Raw genomic sequence first — 11503 nt, forward strand, 5'->3', positions numbered from 1 at the left:
CTTGCACATTTCCATCATAATTCTTGCAAGCCCAGACATACCCTCCTTCACTCTTAAGAGCATATGCTTCCATGTTATCGATAAGGCGGTGCTCATACCTAACTGCATCAAAGACAAAAATGAGGAAAAAGCTCTCAGGCTTCAGACAATGTTAAAAGAGAGATGGAAGCTGAATTATACCATATGCCATTTCTTCTCATAAGCAGTGGCCATGGAAGCCTCAGCAAATGCATGGATGGACTACATAATTATACAGATGCTAAGATGATGATTCACAAAAGGAGCACATGATATGTGCCAAGTAATGCCATCACACAGCAAATAACCAACTGTACCTCGTCAATGTTGTACATGGACAATGCAACTCCTCCAGCACCAGTAAAGTTGAACACCTCCAGCTCGACTTGCTCTTATTTTCCCTCTATCAATAGCAAAAACATAGGACAACGGTCATATTCTTCACAGAAATCGCTCAACAAAATTAAAAATGTTGTCATATATCACGTATGAATTACAATTGCAATTAGGAAGTTTTAACAGGGAAAGCATTTCATTGATTCTCAAATGAAAGTAGCTGTAGACATACAAAAAACTAATTTAAGCTTGCTGGGTCCCTTGATAACAGCATCAGTTGCCTAGTACTGATCACCAAATGCATGCCTTCCAATGCAAATGGGTTTTGTCCACCCTGAATTTGGCAACAGTTCCGTTTAGAGGACTAAATTAGATAAATGAGTAGCAATACTTCTGTCTTTGATGTCTGATACCTGGAACAAGCCTTGGGATGTTTTTGCAGATGATTGGTTCTCTGAACACAGTGCCTAAAGGTAGCAATCACAAGAATATAACTGTCAGTCCCAAGGATTCTGGAAAAGGTTACATTCATAGGCTGCACCAGCATCTTACCGTTCAGAATATTCCTAATTGTGCCATTTGGAATCTTCCACATGGCCTTCAAGCCAAACTCCTTTATTCTTGCTTCTTCTGCCATGGATTTGATGCAACATCAGTAAATCAGGAAGTCTAAGAACCATGGTTAGCACATGTCAGCAGAAAAATAACCAAAACGTACCTGGTGTAATCGTCGCACACTGGATAGCCACATTGTACCTACACAGAAATTGAGGAGCATGAGCAATAGAAAACATAGGCGCTCAATCAACTATGCAATCTAACAACCAATCAATTTCAACAAGTGAATCAAGGATTGCTCACCTGCGTTGCTGCTGCTCCTACCTGAATGCTGCTGTTAGCTGCTCGGCACGGGTGGGGGAGGGGAGGCGCGACGGCATGGGTAGGGATGGGGCCGACGGCAGAGCTCGGAGTGTGGGAGGCGGCAGAGGGCGGGGAGAGCGGAGGTGTAGGCGGCTACGACGGCGAGGGCAGGGAGGCCGCCGCGGCAGGCGACGGTTAGGGTAGGGATGCCGCCGCGGCAGGCGACGGCAAGGGCAGGGAGGGCCGTGATGGTGTAGGAGAGGGCAGGGCGGCGGCGGAGTGCGAGGGCAGAGCGAGGGCACGGCGGCGGCGAGGGTGTGGGAGGATTGCGATGGCGTGTGATGCAGAGGGCGAGGGCACGGTCGGGGGGGGTGGGGTTAAAGATATGCAATGACCATACTGCCCCTGGGCAAATAAAATCAACAAAAATAGCTGTTTTGCATAGGCGTTGGGACGTGTTGGGAGGCGATAGGAAGTATTTCCAAGCATTGTAAAAGAGCTCGTTGGTGAAATGGAACTTGATTTGTCAACCTAAACTGCAGGGCGGTCTGGCTGCACAAAATCTGGATATTCAAAAACAAATGTTTGATGAGCAAATGGCTTCTTAAACTTTGCAATGAAGATGTTCTATGGTAACAGTTGTTGTGAAATAATTACATTAGAGATAAAACCATGGTAAATTGTTCGAAGAAACCAATAGACTCTCACTTTTGGAAAGGGTTGATGAATGTAAAAATCGAGTTTATGAGATATGGGCGTTTCAATTTGATGGATGGAACACAGATCAGGTTTTGGGAAGACACTTGGCTGGGCAACCAGCCACTTAGTGTTAGGTTTCCCGCATTGTTTAACATCGTTCGAAGAAAACATGATTTGATAGAAACTGTCCTTAGTTCATCGCCTTTAAATGTCTCTTTCATGGAGCACTAGTGGGAAATAATATGAGGAGTTGGAACCAAATTGTATCTTCTTTGCATATTGTAAACTTACAAGCGGGGAGAGATGTTTTTGTGCGCTGTTTGCATTCATCCGGCCAATTTTCATTGAGATCTTTTTATGCTATGTTAATAAGCAATGGAGTCAGAGTGTCTCAAGAAATTTGGAAGACCAAAATACCTACTAAGATTAGAATTTTCTTGTGATATTTAAAGAAAGGTGTAATCTTGACAAAAGAAAATCTTTGTAGGCATAATTGGAATGGGGATAAGAAGTGTGCTTTTTGTCAGCTACTAGAAACCATACAACACTTGATTTTTACTGCATCTATGCTAAATTTTTTTGACGCTCTGTACATATTATTATTTTTGGTATTGCTCCACCTGTAGATATGGCTGGTTTGTTTGACATCTGGTCTAAATGGAACTAATAAACAAAATACATTGCTTTTATCTACAGCAGCCGCTCTTTGTTGGGCGATATGGATAACTAGAAATGTAGTTTTTTGACAAATGCATACCAAAAACTTTTTTGCAGGTACTCTTCTGGGGAACTCATGTGGTCTAAGAGGACCGTTGTGAAGAACTTTTGCAAGCAGCCAGTCATCTTGAATCTTCGGCATTGCACTTCTTCCACTCTGATGGCTGGCTTTCTCTTAGGAGAGTTGGTGCTGCATAGTCATAAACATTATTTCAGTTGTTTGAGACCTTATGTTGTGACTTTATTTCTACAGCTCTCTTTGGTTTGTGCTGTATATTGAACAATGTAATAACGGGCTTGCTAGCGCCCGGACGTCCGACGAGAACTTTCCCATCGCTCCAACGTAACATCAAATAATAACATTCGCTACATAGAAAAAACATATGCAACATAGAAAACCATCATTTGCAACATCAAAAAATATTGAAAAAAATTGTTAACCATCCATTGATAATAAGAAAAAAAAAAACCGCCGCAACATCCGTTTCATGTTGCATGGGACATTTAAATCTCTCATTGAAGGCGCAACATCTAGACTAAACACTTGCAATATTCAAATAAACACTTGCAACATCGAGATAAAACACTTGCAACAAAATGCATCAATGCACATCTAGAATCTGCTTTTGCAACATCCGCTTGAAATACTTGCAATATTTCAAAATCTCAACTGCAACATCATAAGATACCTATTGCCATATGACCATGTTATCGATAAGGCGGTGCTCATACCTAACTGCATCAAAGACAAAAATGAGGAAAAAGCTCTCAGGCTTCAGACAATGTTAAAAGAGAGATGGAAGCTGAATTATACCATATGCCATTTCTTCTCATAAGCAGTGGCCATGGAAGCCTCAGCAAATGCATGGATGGACTACATAATTATACAGATGCTAAGATGATGATTCACAAAAGGAGCACATGATATGTGCCAAGTAATGCCATCACACAGCAAATAACCAACTGTACCTCGTCAATGTTGTACATGGACAATGCAACTCCTCCAGCACCAGTAAAGTTGAACACCTCCAGCTCGACTTGCTCTTATTTTCCCTCTATCAATAGCAAAAACATAGGACAACGGTCATATTCTTCACAGAAATCGCTCAACAAAATTAAAAATGTTGTCATATATCACGTATGAATTACAATTGCAATTAGGAAGTTTTAACAGGGAAAGCATTTCATTGATTCTCAAATGAAAGTAGCTGTAGACATACAAAAAACTAATTTAAGCTTGCTGGGTCCCTTGATAACAGCATCAGTTGCCTAGTACTGATCACCAAATGCATGCCTTCCAATGCAAATGGGTTTTGTCCACCCTGAATTTGGCAACAGTTCCGTTTAGAGGACTAAATTAGATAAATGAGTAGCAATACTTCTGTCTTTGATGTCTGATACCTGGAACAAGCCTTGGGATGTTTTTGCAGATGATTGGTTCTCTGAACACAGTGCCTAAAGGTAGCAATCACAAGAATATAACTGTCAGTCCCAAGGATTCTGGAAAAGGTTACATTCATAGGCTGCACCAGCATCTTACCGTTTAGAATATTCCTAATTGTGCCATTTGGAATCTTCCACATGGCCTTCAAGCCAAACTCCTTTATTCTTGCTTCTTCTGCCATGGATTTGATGCAACATCAGTAAATCAGGAAGTCTAAGAACCATGGTTAGCACATGTCAGCAGAAAAATAACCAAAACGTACCTGGTGTAATCGTCGCACACTGGATAGCCACATTGTACCTACACAGAAATTGAGGAGCATGAGCAATAGAAAACATAGGCGCTCAATCAACTATGCAATCTAACAACCAATCAATTTCAACAAGTGAATCAAGGATTGCTCACCTGCGTTGCTGCTGCTCCTACCTGAATGCTGCTGTTAGCTGCTCGGCACGGGTGGGGGAGGGGAGGCGCGACGGCATGGGTAGGGATGGGGCCGACGGCAGAGCTCGGAGTGTGGGAGGCGGCAGAGGGCGGGGAGAGCGGAGGTGTAGGCGGCTGCGACGGCGAGGGCAGGGAGGCCGCCGCGGCAGGCGACGGTTAGGGTAGGGATGCCGCCGCGGCAGGCGACGGCGAGGGCAGGGAGGGCCGTGATGGTGTAGGAGAGGGCAGGGCGGCGGCGGAGTGCGAGGGCAGAGCGAGGGCACGGCGGCGGCGAGGGTGCGGGAGGATTGCGATGGCGTGTGATGCAGAGGGCGAGGGCACGGTCGGGCGGGTGGGGTTAAAGATATGCAATGACCATACTGCCCCTGGGCAAATAAAATCAACAAAAATAGCTGTTTTGCATAGGCGTTGGGACGTGTTGGGAGGCGATAGGAAGTATTTCCAAGCATTGTAAAAGAGCTCGTTGGTGAAATGGAACTTGATTTGTCAACCTAAACTGCAGGGCGGTCTGGCTGCACAAAATCTGGATATTCAAAAACAAATGTTTGATGAGCAAATGGCTTCTTAAACTTTGCAATGAAGATGTTCTATGGTAACAGTTGTTGTGAAATAATTACATTAGAGATAAAACCATGGTAAATTGTTCGAAGAAACCAATAGACTCTCACTTTTGGAAAGGGTTGATGAATGTAAAAATCGAGTTTATGAGATATGGGCGTTTCAATTTGATGGATGGAACACATATCAGGTTTTGGGAAGACACTTGGCTGGGCAACCAGCCACTTAGTGTTAGGTTTCCCGCATTGTTTAACATCGTTCGAAGAAAACATGATTTGATAGAAACTGTCCTTAGTTCATCGCCTTTAAATGTCTCTTTCATGGAGCACTAGTGGGAAATAATATGAGGAGTTGGAACCAAATTGTATCTTCTTTGCATATTGTAAACTTACAAGCGGGGAGAGATGTTTTTGTGCGCTGTTTGCATTCATCCGGCCAATTTTCATTGAGATCTTTTTATGCTATGTTAATAAGCAATGGAGTAGAGTGTCTCAAGAAATTTGGAAGACCAAAATACCTACTAAGATTAGAATTTTCTTGTGATATTTAAAGAAAGGTGTAATCTTGACAAAAGAAAATCTTTGTAGGCATAATTGGAATGGGGATAAGAAGTGTGCTTTTTGTCAGCTACTAGAAACCATACAACACTTGATTTTTACTGCATCTATGCTAAATTTTTTTGACGCTCTGTACATATTATTATTTTTGGTATTGCTCCACCTGTAGATATGGCTGGTTTGTTTGACATCTGGTCTAAATGGAACTAATAAACACAATACATTGCTTTTATCTACAGCAGCCGCTCTTTGTTGGGCGATATGGATAACTAGAAATGTAGTTTTTTGACAAATGCATACCAAAAACTTTTTTGCAGGTACTCTTCTGGGGAACTCATGTGGTCTAAGAGGACCGTTGTGAAGAACTTGTGCAAGCAGCCAGTCATCTTGAATCTTGGGCATTGCACTTCTTCCACTCTGATGGCTGGCTTTCTCTTAGGAGAGTTGGTGCTGCATAGTCATAAACATTATTTCAGTTGTTTGAGACCTTATGTTGTGACTTTATTTCTACAGCTCTCTTTGGTTTGTGCTGTATATTGAACAATGTAATAACGGGCTTGCTAGCGCCCGGACGTCCGATGAGAACTTTCCCATCGCTCCAACGTAACATCAAATAATAACATTCGCTACATAGAAAAAACATATGCAACATAGAAAACCATCATTTGCAACATCAAAAAATATTGAAAAAAATTGTTAACCATCCATTGATAATAAGAAAAAAAAAACCGCCGCAACATCCGTTTCATGTTGCATGGGACATTTAAATCTCTCATTGAAGGCGCAACATCTAGACTAAACACTTGCAATATTCAAATAAACACTTGCAACATCGAGATAAAACACTTGCAACAAAATGCATCAATGCACATCTAGAATCTGCTTTTGCAACATCCGCTTGAAATACTTGCAATATTTCAAAATCTCAACTGCAACATCATAAGATACCTATTGCCATATGACCACCCGGTGCTCGCCACAGCCTTAGGTCATCTTCAACCTCTAGGAGCTGCCCGCCATGGCCGCCTCCCGGAACTCCTCCAGCGGCCGATGCGGCTTACCCTGGCGCGGGATAGCAACCAGGGCAGGGGAGGTGCGGGGGAGTGCCGGCCCAGCCCCCCACCGCGTGCGCCCTACCCAGCAGCCGCTCGGAGCTGTCCCTATGGCCGGAGTTCACCGACGCCGGCGGGGGCTCGCCGTTGTTCCGGAGGTCACGGCTGTCCACGCGGAGCTCGCCGTCGTCCACATGCGTCGCTGGCCGTGCTAGGCTCACCGCCACCCGTGCGGGCTTGCCGCCGGCCATGTGCTCCACCGGCCCCTGGAGTTGCCACGGCCGCCCTCGCACGCCGGCGGCGGCAGGAGCTCGCCATTGGTCTCGTGCATCGCGGCCTTCGCTCACCGCCGATCTGCCTGAGAAGATGGAGGGGGATGGAATGATGAAGAGAGTCTAGAATGGAACGATGAGGGAGGGCGTCCGATCCATCAAACGCTCGATCCCTAGCATTCCCGTTGTAATAATGGTCTGATTCTACCATTAGGTAGATGAAGCCGGATTTTCAATCCATTATGTAAAAATACAGAGTTCCCTCCAGAGCTACCAAGTTAAGGTAATAATATATTGCTTGTTTGTTTGACTGTTTTAGTCACTCTAACCATGGCTAAGTGTTGTAATGAAACAGTTGGATATTTTATTATTAATTCATTTTTTTATGGGGAAATAGTTGGATTTTTTTAATCTATATGAATTTTGTGATGAAACATGACACTAGGTCATCCGAGCTTATCACGTTTCTGTTATGAGTTCTCTAGCTTCTCACTCTCACGTGCAGTATCACGATCAGTTATGAGTTCTGTTATGAGCTTATCACGATCAGTACTCACGGACATATAGCTGGTAGTTAGCTTTTCTGTTGCAGTCCAATGATCCAATCCGATGTACATGTATAAGTACTTTGAGAATGGGATGAATACAACTTGCATTCAGCAATGTAGTCTCGTTCAGGGTATCAGCTTAACATTGAGATATGTCCTAACAAAAGGGTTGCCAGAAAACAAAGTATTTTCTTTCATTTATAGCAAGATTGGCCCACGTGATCTTGTTCGCCATATTTTGAGGGGGGTGAGGTGTAAATATTATATGTGCTATGGATTAACATGTAAAAGAATTGTAAATGTAAATTAGGGACAGAGAACGGTCGAAAGAATATGATACATATTTTCCCATTCAATTATTGCCTCTGTTCTTCTCTTACAACTCTAGAGTTCTAGATCCTGAAATCCTTCAAATCTTACTATTACTAGTAGAGATGCACGTGCCCCAGACACGTGTTATAAAAATCTAATAATATTTTTTTGCAATTCTAAGAAATATTTTAGATAATAAGTATAGTAAAGGTGTGCATCCAGTGAGAATTTTACAATTAGTTATAAGAATTTTACATTAAGGAGGCAATAATTTAGCATTACATAGCTTATCATTTAGTAACAAAAAAACTGTCAGGTTTCTTTTTTTCTAGCTTTATTTGGAAGCACCAAATTAGGACTAAAATACAATGCACTATTGTAAATGATCTAAACATATGAACCTATTTCAAAATAGAGGAGATAGGAAAATCATCCCCTGTATACCAAACTAACATGATTTCAAGCAGTTGTGCGCGACCTATCAGCAAAAATGATATACAAAACTTCAGTAAATTCAAGCAACGCGTGAGCTGATCCAAGAGCCTTGTGCAAGTCTCTACATGGCTGTACGCTCATACATCGCTAAATTGTTCAAATAGATTACGCAAGCTAATCCACATGACCAAATGGAAAAATTTGCACCCAAGCTTCATGCAAGTCTCTATAGGGCAATAATCTCATACTTCTAAAACATCGCTAAGCAATGCGAGTACGTAGCCAAAGCAGCTATATGATGCGAATTAAAGCAGCGATGGCAAGTGAACTTCTTATGAAATTTCACAGAAGTAGTACAAATCCATAAGTGCACTGCAAAAATTAGAAATAACTAATCTATGTAAGTGTGCGGTCATAAAAAAGAAGTTAAATCTACTCGTGCTCTTGTGTAATCAAGTGGTCCTACCGAACCCTGGAAGTGTTCAAGCAAGTCGATGGATCCTTGGACTGAAATGAATGGATGCAGATCAAGTTAATTAGTACCGAGCGAAAGGAGGGCGGCCACGTCCCTGGTCTCTATAGCCATGGAGAGGGCGCGCTGCCCAAGATCTCATTGTACTCGGTGATGTCGCCATGTCGGGTGCTGGGCAATCAATTTGAAAGCAACATGCGACGGGAATAGCAGCCAGCCAAAGCTGGATACGCCAGTACGGGTGGCATGGGCAGGAGCATAGACATGGTGGCGCAAACGTCGAGGTGCTCGTGCGTCGAATGCGTCGACATGAACAAAGGGAAATTAAAGGCAGGAGTTTAGAAGGAAAGTGGCACATCAAGGAAGGATTTGAAATTTTGGAAGTACGAGGAGCGTAATTTGCGCTGGTGATGTTAAAATCATTGAGCAGGAATAAATCCAAACAAATGGAAAGTGGTTCCTGCGGTGATTAATTTGCCAAAAAAAAAAGAAAAAGAATAACCAATCCAAATGAATGGAAAGAGGTGTCATTGCCAATCCAAAACAAATGGAAGGTGTCAGCCGTGATTGTCAATCAAAACTAATGTAAGGAGTCATCGGTGAAGAGTTGCCAATCCAAACAATTGGAAAGTGTTATGCGGATAGGGGTGGGTATGGTAGAAATTTTAGTGCAAAAAGTATTAGGATTTTAGTAGAAACATTTTCCTTCTATTAAAAAATGGGTCTCCACCCTCTTTCGCCACACTTTTTGGCCTAACAAGTGGGACCTTCGTGAGGGGTATAGTGGGCCTTATTTTGGTGAGAAAGGATTTAAATTGTTTCAACTTTTATAGTATAGACTAATTGGAGGCTCCTTTGAAGTCTCCACATGAAGCCACCTAGAATCCTAGGTGGACACTCTAAAAAAATAGAGAAATTCTATAAATTCTCACAAAAATCAGAAACATCTAGCCATCAATCTAACAACTCTAATTATAATAGCCATCGGATCTATTATCTTTCCTTATAAATTACCCACCTCTGTCATTATGAAAATAGACTAAAATAACCTCATAAACATGTATCTAAATTACCCACATATGCCATTATAATACAAATAGCCCCCTAAATTTGCATATAAATTATCCAATTATATCATTATTAGAAGTTAAAGTACTCCTAAATCTGAATTCAAATTATATAATTATAATAAAATATTAAAGTATCAATATAAAATCTAAAGAGTAAATTGCATCCATCATACAACAACTTGGCAGGTGGCTGCAAATTGGTCTAACAACTTGTAAAGTGCTCAATTTAGTATAATAACTTGATAGCTGGGTGCAGATTGATCCAACAACTTAGAAATGCTTAATTTAGTACAACAACTTGGTAAATTGGTGCATTCACAGTCCAAACATTACACGACAATATATTTGCTAACGTCAAGTCACAATAGTATATTCACGTCGAAATGTATTATTTGACCGTAGATTTTTGTGTCGCATTGGACACAAATAATTTAATTCTCAGAATAAATTAATTATGATTTTATTAAAAATAATATATTATTTAACCACCATTACAATAGCATCATATTAAGCAAAGTAGATGAACTCAATAATTCCTAAATTTTATAAATGGAAATTATTGATGGTGATCCGGTTGTTGCTTTTCAACTTTGTATAATTTTTTATTAGTTCAAATGAAAACAAATTTTAGAATTACACCATTAGCATCACTCAAACACTAAAGTCGATAAGAGGGACCTTGAAACCTTAGGTTTCTTCTGCGCTTCTGCTCATGTATTCAACAATGCTCATGTTTGTTTCTGTTTATTTAGCTCATTTTTCCGTTCTAACGAATATATAAGGTTTTAAAAATATATGTACCAAGCTCCTAAAAGTTATAATAGTTTGTATCAACGTATTGGCTTTTTTATTTTAACAGTGCATATAATCAAACATATCATAAACAGTGAGGGTGAATTTTTCAATCTTGAATATCAAATTAAATAGTTTTAATTAAAATTAAATCACTATACAAAAATAATTAATGTAAAAACATAACATTAATTTTCTAAACAGCGAGGGTTTTTATCCTGGCCAAAAAAATTGCCACGCAGGCGCAGTACAAAAATCAATGGTCAAATAATACTTAATATTTTGTCCTAACATGAATATACTCTTTATTGAGACTTTGCGTTAGTTGCATTACCGTGTAATATTTGGATTGTGAATGCACCTATTTACCAAGTTATTGCATTAAGTTGGGCATTTTACAAGTTATTGGACCGATCTGCACCCACCTGTCAAGTTATTGCACTAAATTGAGCATTTTATAAGTTGTTGGACCAATTTGCACCCACTTGACAAGTTGTTGTATGGTGGGTGCAATTTACTCAAATCTAAATTACAATTTCTATCATTACTAATATTATTGGTTACAAAAATATTACCCACGATATGTCACCATGTATTTATATATGATGGAAGAGATAAGACTACCAATTTATAAATAAATAGTTCAACTAAATATATATATCGAATACATGTGGAGGTGGGATGCAAAATGAAATCTTTTGTAAATAAATAATGATAAATATATATGTTAAGTATGTGTTAGAGTATTTAATTGATGAAAAAGAGCGTGAGATACGTAATTATAATTATTGACTTTATTCTTATATTAATTTTAATTAGCCCGTGCGGGAGCAATAGGCTAGTTACTCTAATTAACCTTCAATATTCGTACTACTACTTTGCGCAAAGTTTAATATATAGGACCAGACTGTTTACA

The 11503-nt window shown here is 40.4% G+C and overlaps 2 pseudogenes; both read right to left on the minus strand.

Moving 5' to 3' along the window:
• Positions 1-455: 455 nt before the first annotated feature.
• LOC120689040 lies at positions 456-1292 on the minus strand (annotated as a pseudogene).
• A 1941-nt stretch (positions 1293-3233) lies between these two features.
• On the minus strand, positions 3234-6937 carry LOC120689041 (annotated as a pseudogene).
• Positions 6938-11503: the final 4566 nt, after the last annotated feature.

Source organism: Panicum virgatum, chromosome 9N, assembly GCF_016808335.1.
Source record: "Panicum virgatum strain AP13 chromosome 9N, P.virgatum_v5, whole genome shotgun sequence".
Classification (NCBI taxonomy): Eukaryota; Viridiplantae; Streptophyta; class Magnoliopsida; order Poales; family Poaceae; genus Panicum; species Panicum virgatum.